This window comes from Ceratotherium simum, chromosome 1 (assembly GCF_057802395.1).
Source record: "Ceratotherium simum simum isolate JZ-2026a chromosome 1, ASM5780239v1, whole genome shotgun sequence".
Taxonomy (NCBI): domain Eukaryota; kingdom Metazoa; phylum Chordata; class Mammalia; order Perissodactyla; family Rhinocerotidae; genus Ceratotherium; species Ceratotherium simum.
Genome location: NC_141900.1, coordinates 105,596,207 through 105,605,445, shown reverse-complemented (window position 1 = coordinate 105,605,445; position 9,239 = coordinate 105,596,207).

Sequence of the window (9,239 nt, the reverse complement as noted above, 5' to 3'; positions counted from 1 at the left end):
GTTCGGATCCCAGGCGTGCATCGATGTGCGGCTTCTCGGGCCATGCTGAGGCCACGTCCCACATACAGCAACTAGAAGGATGTGCAGCTATGACATACAACTATCTACTGGGGCTTTGGGGGAAAAAATAAATAAATAAAAATTATTGGGCTGGCCCTGTGGCTTGGTGGTTAAGTGCGCGCGCTGCGATGCTGGTGGCCCGGGTTCGGATCCCGGGTGCGCATCGAGGCACCACTTCTCCGTTCATCCTGAGGCCGAGTCCCGCATACAGCAACTAGAAGGATGTGCAGCTACGACATACAAATATCCACTGGGGCTTTGGGGGGAAAAAATAAAATAAATAAAATCTTTAAAAAAAAAAAGAGCCAGTTAAGATTTTTAGAAAAGAACTGAGAAGTGTTTTGTAGGAAGATCTGTAGAGTGGGTTGAAGGAAATACACACAAGGAAGCACTTCAAGTAAATGTCCCCAAAATACAGCTGAGTTGGGGGAGGGAGGCTCAGGCTGTTTGATGGTGAATTCCAACTCCCTCACTTTGGCCTGTGTGACCTTGGGCAAGCTAGTTAACCTCTCGGAGCCTGTTGCTCATCTGTAAAACAGAGTGATTAAGATTATGAACCTCATAGGTTGATGTGTAAATTACATAGATGGCCTATGTGAGGCACTCAGTACAGGGGTTGGCATAGAGGAAATGCTCATTAAATATTAGGTATTCGTGATTGTTACCAAGTAAGGACTTACCATCCGAGGCACACAGAAGCCAAATCCGTGGCACACCAGTCTCTGAGGGAAGACAGGCTTTATTGCACAATCAATTGGCAAGGAGACGAGAGGCCAGGCTCTCAACTCTGTCTCCTCGATCCAGGGTAGAGTGTAAGGTTTAAGGGATCAGGGAGGGCCAGCTGGTATGTGGAAGCACTGGCAGGATGAGTTTTGATTGGCACGTCAAAATTCTCTCTTCTGGGCATGCTCCTGGCTGGCTCACTGTCCCCGAATAATAGCTTTAACATCCTATTGTCAAGATGGGGTCAGTTACTGGAGGTTACCTGGAAAAGTGCAGTCAACGGATAAAGTTAAGTCATTGCCTCCTCCGTTGATAAGAGTTTCTAGAGATTTAGAGTCATCTTCGTCTTCCTGACACAGAGAGGGAGGCACCCTAAATAAATTTCCCTTACAATAAGGTAGCTTCTAGAGGTTTTCAGAACTTTTCCTGTGTCTGCTATTTTTTTAATAATCATCAACTCAAGATAGCCCTTATGCCAAAGAAGCCTATTCTAGGGTGGCAAATTCTGTTCCTGGTCCTATGGTTACATGATGATGAAGAAGATGATGGCATTGTGAGGAAACTGCAGCTCAAACAGATCAAAAACTAGCAAGAGGCAAATCTGGGACACAAACCGAAATCTTCTGGCTCAGATCCAGTGTTTTTCATCCTTGCACATACATTTTAAGAATTTGGAAAGTCCTCCTGTCCTAAAATATCTCCTGCAATCCTGTGTTTTGATCTTTATGTCAAAGCACAAATTCTTTCATAAATATAGATCCTGCAGTAGCTCCATTTTCATAACTCTGAGGAAGAAACCTAATGAATTATTACAGTTAACCAATTCCCAGTTAATAGAAATTTTATATAGCTGGGGATTTAAATTGTTTTTCAGTTTAATCCATTTATTTTCATTTCAATAAGTAAATTTGATAGGATCTGAAAAGAGATTTTCACATATTGAGGTATATGCAGTAACGATTTGGGTTCAAAACTGATTCGGCTTGAACTAAAGAAGCCTGACTTATGGCCTATCAAACATACATCACACATCTGCTTTAACCATTAAAGAATGCACCCTCTTAAGATAAGAATGCATACTTCCCCTCCTACACCCTATCTGTAACACCCTGTTGGTAACACCCTATTGGTAACGCCAGGATTAGTCACTTTCCGGACATCAGGGTCAGGCTGACCTGCCAATTTGCAACTAAATACCTCTTTGACACTTTGATGAAAATGTATCCTGGGTGTGTTTTTCGTTATAAAAAGATATAAGACTCTATTGAAAACCAAGCTTCTCTGGAACACCTTCTAAGTCCTTCCCAGGTTATAATCCTCACTCTGACTCAGGTAAAACTCACCTTATTTCTCTTATCTATAGAATGGTTATTGGTTATTTTGCATCAACGTATCTATAAACACGGTATACAATAAAACGTACTTAAACTTTTTTCCACATTAGGAGACATACTCTACACATTTTTAAAAAGTTATCTTGATTTTTAAAGTTTACCTTTCCAGCTGCAAAAAAAAATCACATGAGTATTTGATTATCTTATTTATGCAAGTGAAATTCAGAAAATTGAGATAGATAAAGTCTTCAGAAGGTAATCATCTATAACCCAATGCTATAATAGCATAATATATGCTATATAATGGCATAATAATGCTATAATAGCAAAAACAAGCAAACCAACCTTTCACCAAAAGTGTTTAACTTGTTTTACTCAACTCAAAGCAAGCTTTTTACTCTGAATGCTTTTCATTGGCAAGAAATACATATAATTATTTTAATTCTACAATGCCACAGGAGGAATAAAGAAAGTCAAAATATTTTGGCCAGAAATGAATCATGTGGTAAAGGGGTGAGTGATGGGAGAGAGAGAGGGTTGGAGAAGATAAGTGATAGCTGTCTTGAAATTATTGCAGAACTATCATTGCATAGAAGAGTTCAACTCATTCTGTGAAGTTCTAGAAACCAAAACAAGGACTCAACCATTTGAAATACACAGAAATTCCAGTTCCATTTTAGGTAAAACTTTCTGTCAATTAGAGTGCTCAAAATGGAATTTAATGTAGAATTATGTTGTCATTTGTATAAAAATAAGCACACGTGTGGTGCCGGTTGAAGGAAGGGCGCCACACACATATGAATACATGTATAAAACCCTTCTATAACAACGAGTAGAAGCCTAACAATGGTGGCCACAGGGAGGGAGACTGAAGTAGGATGGAGAATTACCCTGCTCGGCATACTCTTTTGTTCTGCATGTGTTTTAATATACAATAAAAGGAAAATAAAAGGAATGCCCTAACAATTTTTCTGACATTGATGGTGCTGAAGCAGAGTCTTGTCAACCAGTTGATAAGAACGTTTTAAAAGGAATGCTGCTTTGGGTAAGGACTAGATCACGACAGGATCACTAAGTTCCCTTTGAATTTAGACATGCTAAGAATAGTTTAGTCACGGGGAGGTAGATGATCAAGGAGAGCCAGAAAAGTGGGGAGGTCTTGATCCACCCCATTGCCTTCCAGGTTTCAGGAGAGAAGGGGTATTAGCCTCTCAGATGCACAACAATGTAGAATCAGCAGTGGTTATCAGAGGCAGAGGCAGGAAATCAAGCCTGTAACCCTGTCTTGATTTTTTCCTTATGCTTTTCTGCTTATACACTTAATCCCTCATTTAGTTTCAGATCAGCACGGTGGCAGATATTATCAACAACCATTATCCCTGTCCTGAAGTAGTTGTCAACTTGGGAGAGAAAGAGGAGTAACTCTGGGGAAATACTGCCTGGGCTGTGCTTCTGGAGGCTGTAATTGCCTCCGTCAGGAGAGAGAGAAAATTCCGCTTCCCTCTCTGCCCACAGAAACCAGTGTGAAATTCTCTTCCCTTGCATTCCTCTGGGCTGGTCCCATTCAGAACGAGGCTGGCTCTGGACAAGAAGGAAATTAGAGGAGCCTGCCCCAGTTACAGTGCCTCACGAGGTCCTTCCAGCTGCTGCTGCCCTATTCAGGTCTGCTGCCCTCCCCCAGGCATCGTGACCTGCTGACTGCCACTGCTGTCTCACCTCTTTAGCTCATGTCCACTCTGACTGACTTGCCTTGGCCCAGGCTTTGACTGATGTATTTAGTATGGATCCCTGACTTGGCTATAATCTTTCTTATGAGGTCATGTGCCTTGCTTGCACCTTCAACCTGGCGCTGCCTATACCTCTGGTGTGACATATGGTATAGACAACCCCAGGTCATTGATGAAGTAAAAAATGAGTTCTGTCCTACTTGATGAAATATCTGATTACTTTATGTTTTGCATAAAGAGAAATTTGCTTCAGGGAACAAATAACACACCAATGCTGAAAATAGAATTGCCTTTTTTTGTGTGTGAGGAAGATCAGCCGTGAGCTAACATCCATGCCAATCCTCCTCTTTTTTTGCTGAGGAAGACCTGCCCTGAGCTAACATCTATTGCCAATCTTCCTCCTTTTTTTTCCCCTTTTTCTCCCCAAAGCCCCAGTAGATAGTTGTATGTCATAGTTGCACATCCTTCTAGTTGCTGTATGTAGGACACCACCTCAGCATGGCCAGACAAGCGGTGTGTGGGTGCGCGCCCGGGATCCGAACCCGGGCCACCAGTAGCGGATCTCGCACACTTAACCGCTAAGCCATGGGCCCAGCCCCCTGGAATTGCCTTTTAAAAAGGAGAATGTTGGGCCGGCCCTGTGGCTTGGTGGTTAAGTGCGTGCGCTGCGATGCTGGTGGCCCGGGTTCGGATCCCGGGTGCGCATCGAGGCACCACTTCTCCGTTCATCCTGAGGCCGAGTCCCGCATGCAGCAACTAGAAGGATGTGCAGCTACGGCATACAGCTATCCACTGGGGCTTTGGGGGGAAAAATAAAATAAATAAAATCTTTAAAAAAAAAAAAAAAAAAAAAAGGAGAATGTCTGCTCAACCTAATTTGGGGAATGTTTCTTTTATCTCCATTGTGCATGTTAATTACACAGTTTGGGAATTAACCAGATCTTTTCCTTTATCTTGTTTGGCCATCTGCCTTGTGTCTCAGTTATTTAGAAAGTGCTTTAATAGCATCTTTACCAATGAGTAAAGAGACAGAAAATGACATTTAAAAATATGCATTATATATTTTACTATTAGCTAATCTGGTAAGAATAAAATTATAATAAGGATTGAATTATATATATATACTATATATATATCTGAAAATGGCAGACTATATAATGGAGAACAACTCTTTTTCTGAGAACATTTAGCAAAGCTGCACAAAATATAAGAATAATTTGTTTAAAGGCATTGGGGGAACTAACAATACAGTAAAGAATTACAGGGCTGAGATCTACATGAGAATTAAACCCAAGGAAGTACATCCAGCTTTAAGTCTACTATTCTCCCATGGCATCTGCCAATTCCTTAAAAAGTAACTGAAAGATTGAGAAGCTGAGCAGATATTTTGACAAATTTGTGAGGGGGATCTACAATGAAAGGGAGCCCTGGGCCGGCCCTGTGGCTTAGCAGTTAAGTGCGCATGCTCCGCTGCTGGCGGCCTGGGTTCAGATCCCGGGCACGCACTGAGCCACCACTTCTCCGGCCATGCTGAGGCCGCGTCCCACAGACAGCAACTAGAAGGATGTGCAGCTATGACACACAACTATCTACTGGGGCTTTGGAGGAAAATAAATAAATAAATAAAATTAAAAAAAAAAAAAAAAGAAAGGGAGCCCTGGAAAAAAAATCCATGCTCTGGGTTGGGAAACTCAAGGGCTAGACCCTAGGAATAAGGATGAGCTGAAGCCCGGCTTCCAACCATCTCAAGGCCTGCAGTGGAATAATGTGATCTGGAATTGCCAGCATCCCTAACCACCTGCCAAAAGCAAATGTAAATCTTCTCTAGCAAAAGATAATGTTATATTAGACTCAAATTATTTCTGCAGTAATTAATATACAATATCTTGCACTCAATAAACAATAAATAAGCTTCTGAGAAGTCAAGTCATTTGAAACCTTAAGAAACAACAGCCAATAGAAATAGACCCATAAGGGATCAAAGTAGTGAAGTTCTTCTTACTCAAAGGTGTTAAAATAACTATGCTGACTGTGTCCCAAGAGAGTAAAGACAAACGAGAACTCAGCAGAGAACTGGAAAGTAAAGAACTAAATGAAAATTATAGGATTAAAAATATAATAACCCAAATTAAGAACTCAATATATGGGTTTAACCTTATATTAGACACAGCTGAAGAGAGAATTAATAAATAATCAGAAGATAGGTTAGGAATAAATATCTAGTACGAAGCACTGAGAGACAAAATGATGGAAACCATAGAAGAGAAAGTAAGAGAGAGAGATAGAAGGACTAAAATATGTGTAATTAGAGTACCGAAGGAGAGGAAAGCGAGAATGGAGATGAAGCAGTATTTGAAGAGATAAAGGCTGAGAATTTTCCAAACTTGATGAAAGATATCAGGCTACAGATATGAGCATCTCCAAGAGCCCCAAGCAAGATAAACAAAAAGAAAAAAATCCTACTGAGATACATCACAGTAGAACTTCTGAAAACCAAAGACAAAGAGAAAAATATTAAGTGCAGCTAGAGAAAAAAGTCTTCTTTTTTGTGCATGAGGAATACTGGCCCTGAGCTAACATCTGTTGCCAATCTACCTCCTTTTCCTTGAGGAAGATTGTCCCTGAGCTAACATCTGTGCCCACCTTTCTCTATTTTGTATATGGGAGGCTACCACAGCACGGCTTGATGAGTGGTGTATAGGCCTGCGTCCTGGATCCGAACCCTCGAACCCCAGGCTGCTGAAGCGGAGTTCATGAACTTAACTACTACGCCACCGAGCCGGCCCCAGAAAAAAGACTTCTCAAAGAATAACAATAAGACTGACAGCAGAATTCTCCATAGAAATAATGGAATCCAGAAGACATGAAATATCTTTGAAGTGGTAAAAAGAATGAATTAGAAACTACCTGATAAAAAACAAATTTTATTAATTCATTCAACCAGTATTTATTGTGCATCCGTTATGTGCCAGGCATGCTCTTAGACAACGGGTGTATAACAATGAAAAGGCACAGTGCTTACCTCAAGAAGCTCAATAAGGGTACTCGACCTTTTATTCAACAACTTTACTACACTTGAGTTATATGACACATTGCCATCATTAACAGTGGTTTCCTTAGGGAGCTCCTTGAAGAAGGTGGGAGTAGAGGGCACATGTCAGAACTTGAAGGTGTACGTAGTTTGAAAATCATCTCCCAAATGATATGATACTCTCCCCTCACCCCCTGAAGGACTTGAGAATTACTGATGTATCTAGAGAGAAGATGCAAACGTTTGCACTGTAACATAGCAAAGCCGTAATCAATTAAGTCACCCATTCATTTAACAATGTGCTATGAGGACAAAGATAAATAAGTCCTGGTTCCTGATCTCAAGATACTTACAGTCAGCGGGAGAGAGAGCCACAAGAAATCACTAATTACAATGCAGTCTTTAGTATTTTGTATTCTTTCGAAGGTAGAATAGTAAGAGCATAATCTCTGAAATCAGACCGTATAACCTCCCTACACCGCACGCACGGTGTTGCTGTAAAGATTTGGTGAATAGATGGAAAACATTTAGTACCATATAGAGCTTGACATATTAACTAACTGCTTAATAAATGTTAGCTTTTTGATTACAAGTGCCAGAAACCAACTTTATGTAAATCGAGCAAAAAAAAGTTGGATTTTTATAAAGACATAGGCATATATCAAGGAACTCAAGGACAATAACACATCTATTCTAAGCCACGGAAAAGAATCAAAACAATAAAGAAAATTATTAGAACCCACAAAGTACTGTCTTTCCCTTTTTTGCTCTACATTTCCCATTAATTCTTCTATCCCTCTGAAGACTAGCTTTCTTTTCTCCAGTTACAAGGCCAACTGTGGCCGCTCCCTAGCTCCTGAATTTATGGTTTATGGTCCAGCCATGCACAGGGACTAAATGACAGTCTTACAGATGCCAATTCTAAAATTCTTACTTGGGTCAGACATTCACTTCTGGTATGATTAGTTTGGGGCAAAAGGTGAGGTCAGGTTATACAAGCATGATTGCTAGGAGATCAACCCTATAAATAATGGGGGGTAGTTTGAAAGAAGAGGATATGGCTCAAGAACTGGGCATTCACTACAAGCGAGAAAAGCGCTGTGATGGACATGTCCTCAGAATGCTACGGGTGGACCTACGAGGGCTTTCTTCCAGACTTCTTTTTTTGTGTGTGTGTGAGGAAGATCAGCCCTGAGCTAACATCCATGCCAATCCTCCTCTTTTTGCTGAGGAAGACCAGCTCTGAGCTAACATCTATTGCCAATCCTCCTCCTTTTTTTTCTCCCCAAAGCCCCAGTAGATAGTTGTATGTCATAGTTGCACATCCTTCTAGTTGCTGTATGTGGGATGCCGCCTCAGCATGGCTGGAGAAGTGGTGCGTCGGTGCGCGCCTGGGATCCGAACCTGGGCTGCCAGTAGTGGAGTGCGCACACTGAACCACTAAGCCACGGGGTTGGCCCCTCTTCCAGACTTCTCAAAGCAGGAATATATCCCTAACACTTGGCACTTAATATATTGATAGATCACAGTTATTCGTCACATTTGTGTCACTCCATATATTCCCTAAGATACTCAAGGATAAGAATAACGATACAGTCCTCTTCAGATTCCTCCCTATGCCCTCAATTAAATCCTGCATATGGTAGGCTAAGTATGTACTTAGTGATTGATGAGTGTAGGTCAATGATATGAGCTAGTCTAGTCGTCTTCCTCCAGCATAACTAGAAAGTAAGATTTTGCTTTGGGATTACATAACAAGTCCTCTGAATTCAAACTAGAATTCAGAGTATGGGGGAAGGTCATCTGGGGATTCCTCCAGGTGCTCTATTGGCATGAATTGGTATGAACAGAGGCTTTGGTCTGTGAGGCTGATAGGGGGACAAGGGGTGGGGTGCACGGATGCCTGGAGAGAATGGGTGAAATGAGGATAAAGAGTGAAGATGGCCAGACACATATCCCCAGCCACTACTGACTGAGAGGTTAGGCCCCAAAGTGGAAGAGATGTGTTCCCAAAAGGCTGTAGCTGGTAAAACTCTGGCTGAGAGCTATGTGGCTCTGAGGGCCAGCCGACAGACTGCAACACAAAATCAGTGGGAGGTCAATCCTCCATGGTCTGCATATTTGGCCCCCTGAGGGCTCAGTGTGGCCACCTGCAGAGGACAGCTGGACCCAGGAAATTTGTGCACTCAGCAAAGGCACCGGTAGCAAAGGCAGGGCAAGATCTGTCAATAAGAAAACTAGGCAGAAGAACCTGAGTGAACTCATTTCTGAGGACATCACGCTACCCTGACGGATTCCAGAAATGCCTTGGAGAGTGGGGATAAGGGGAATAAAAGAGGCTGAGCTACATATGTGGAAGATAAA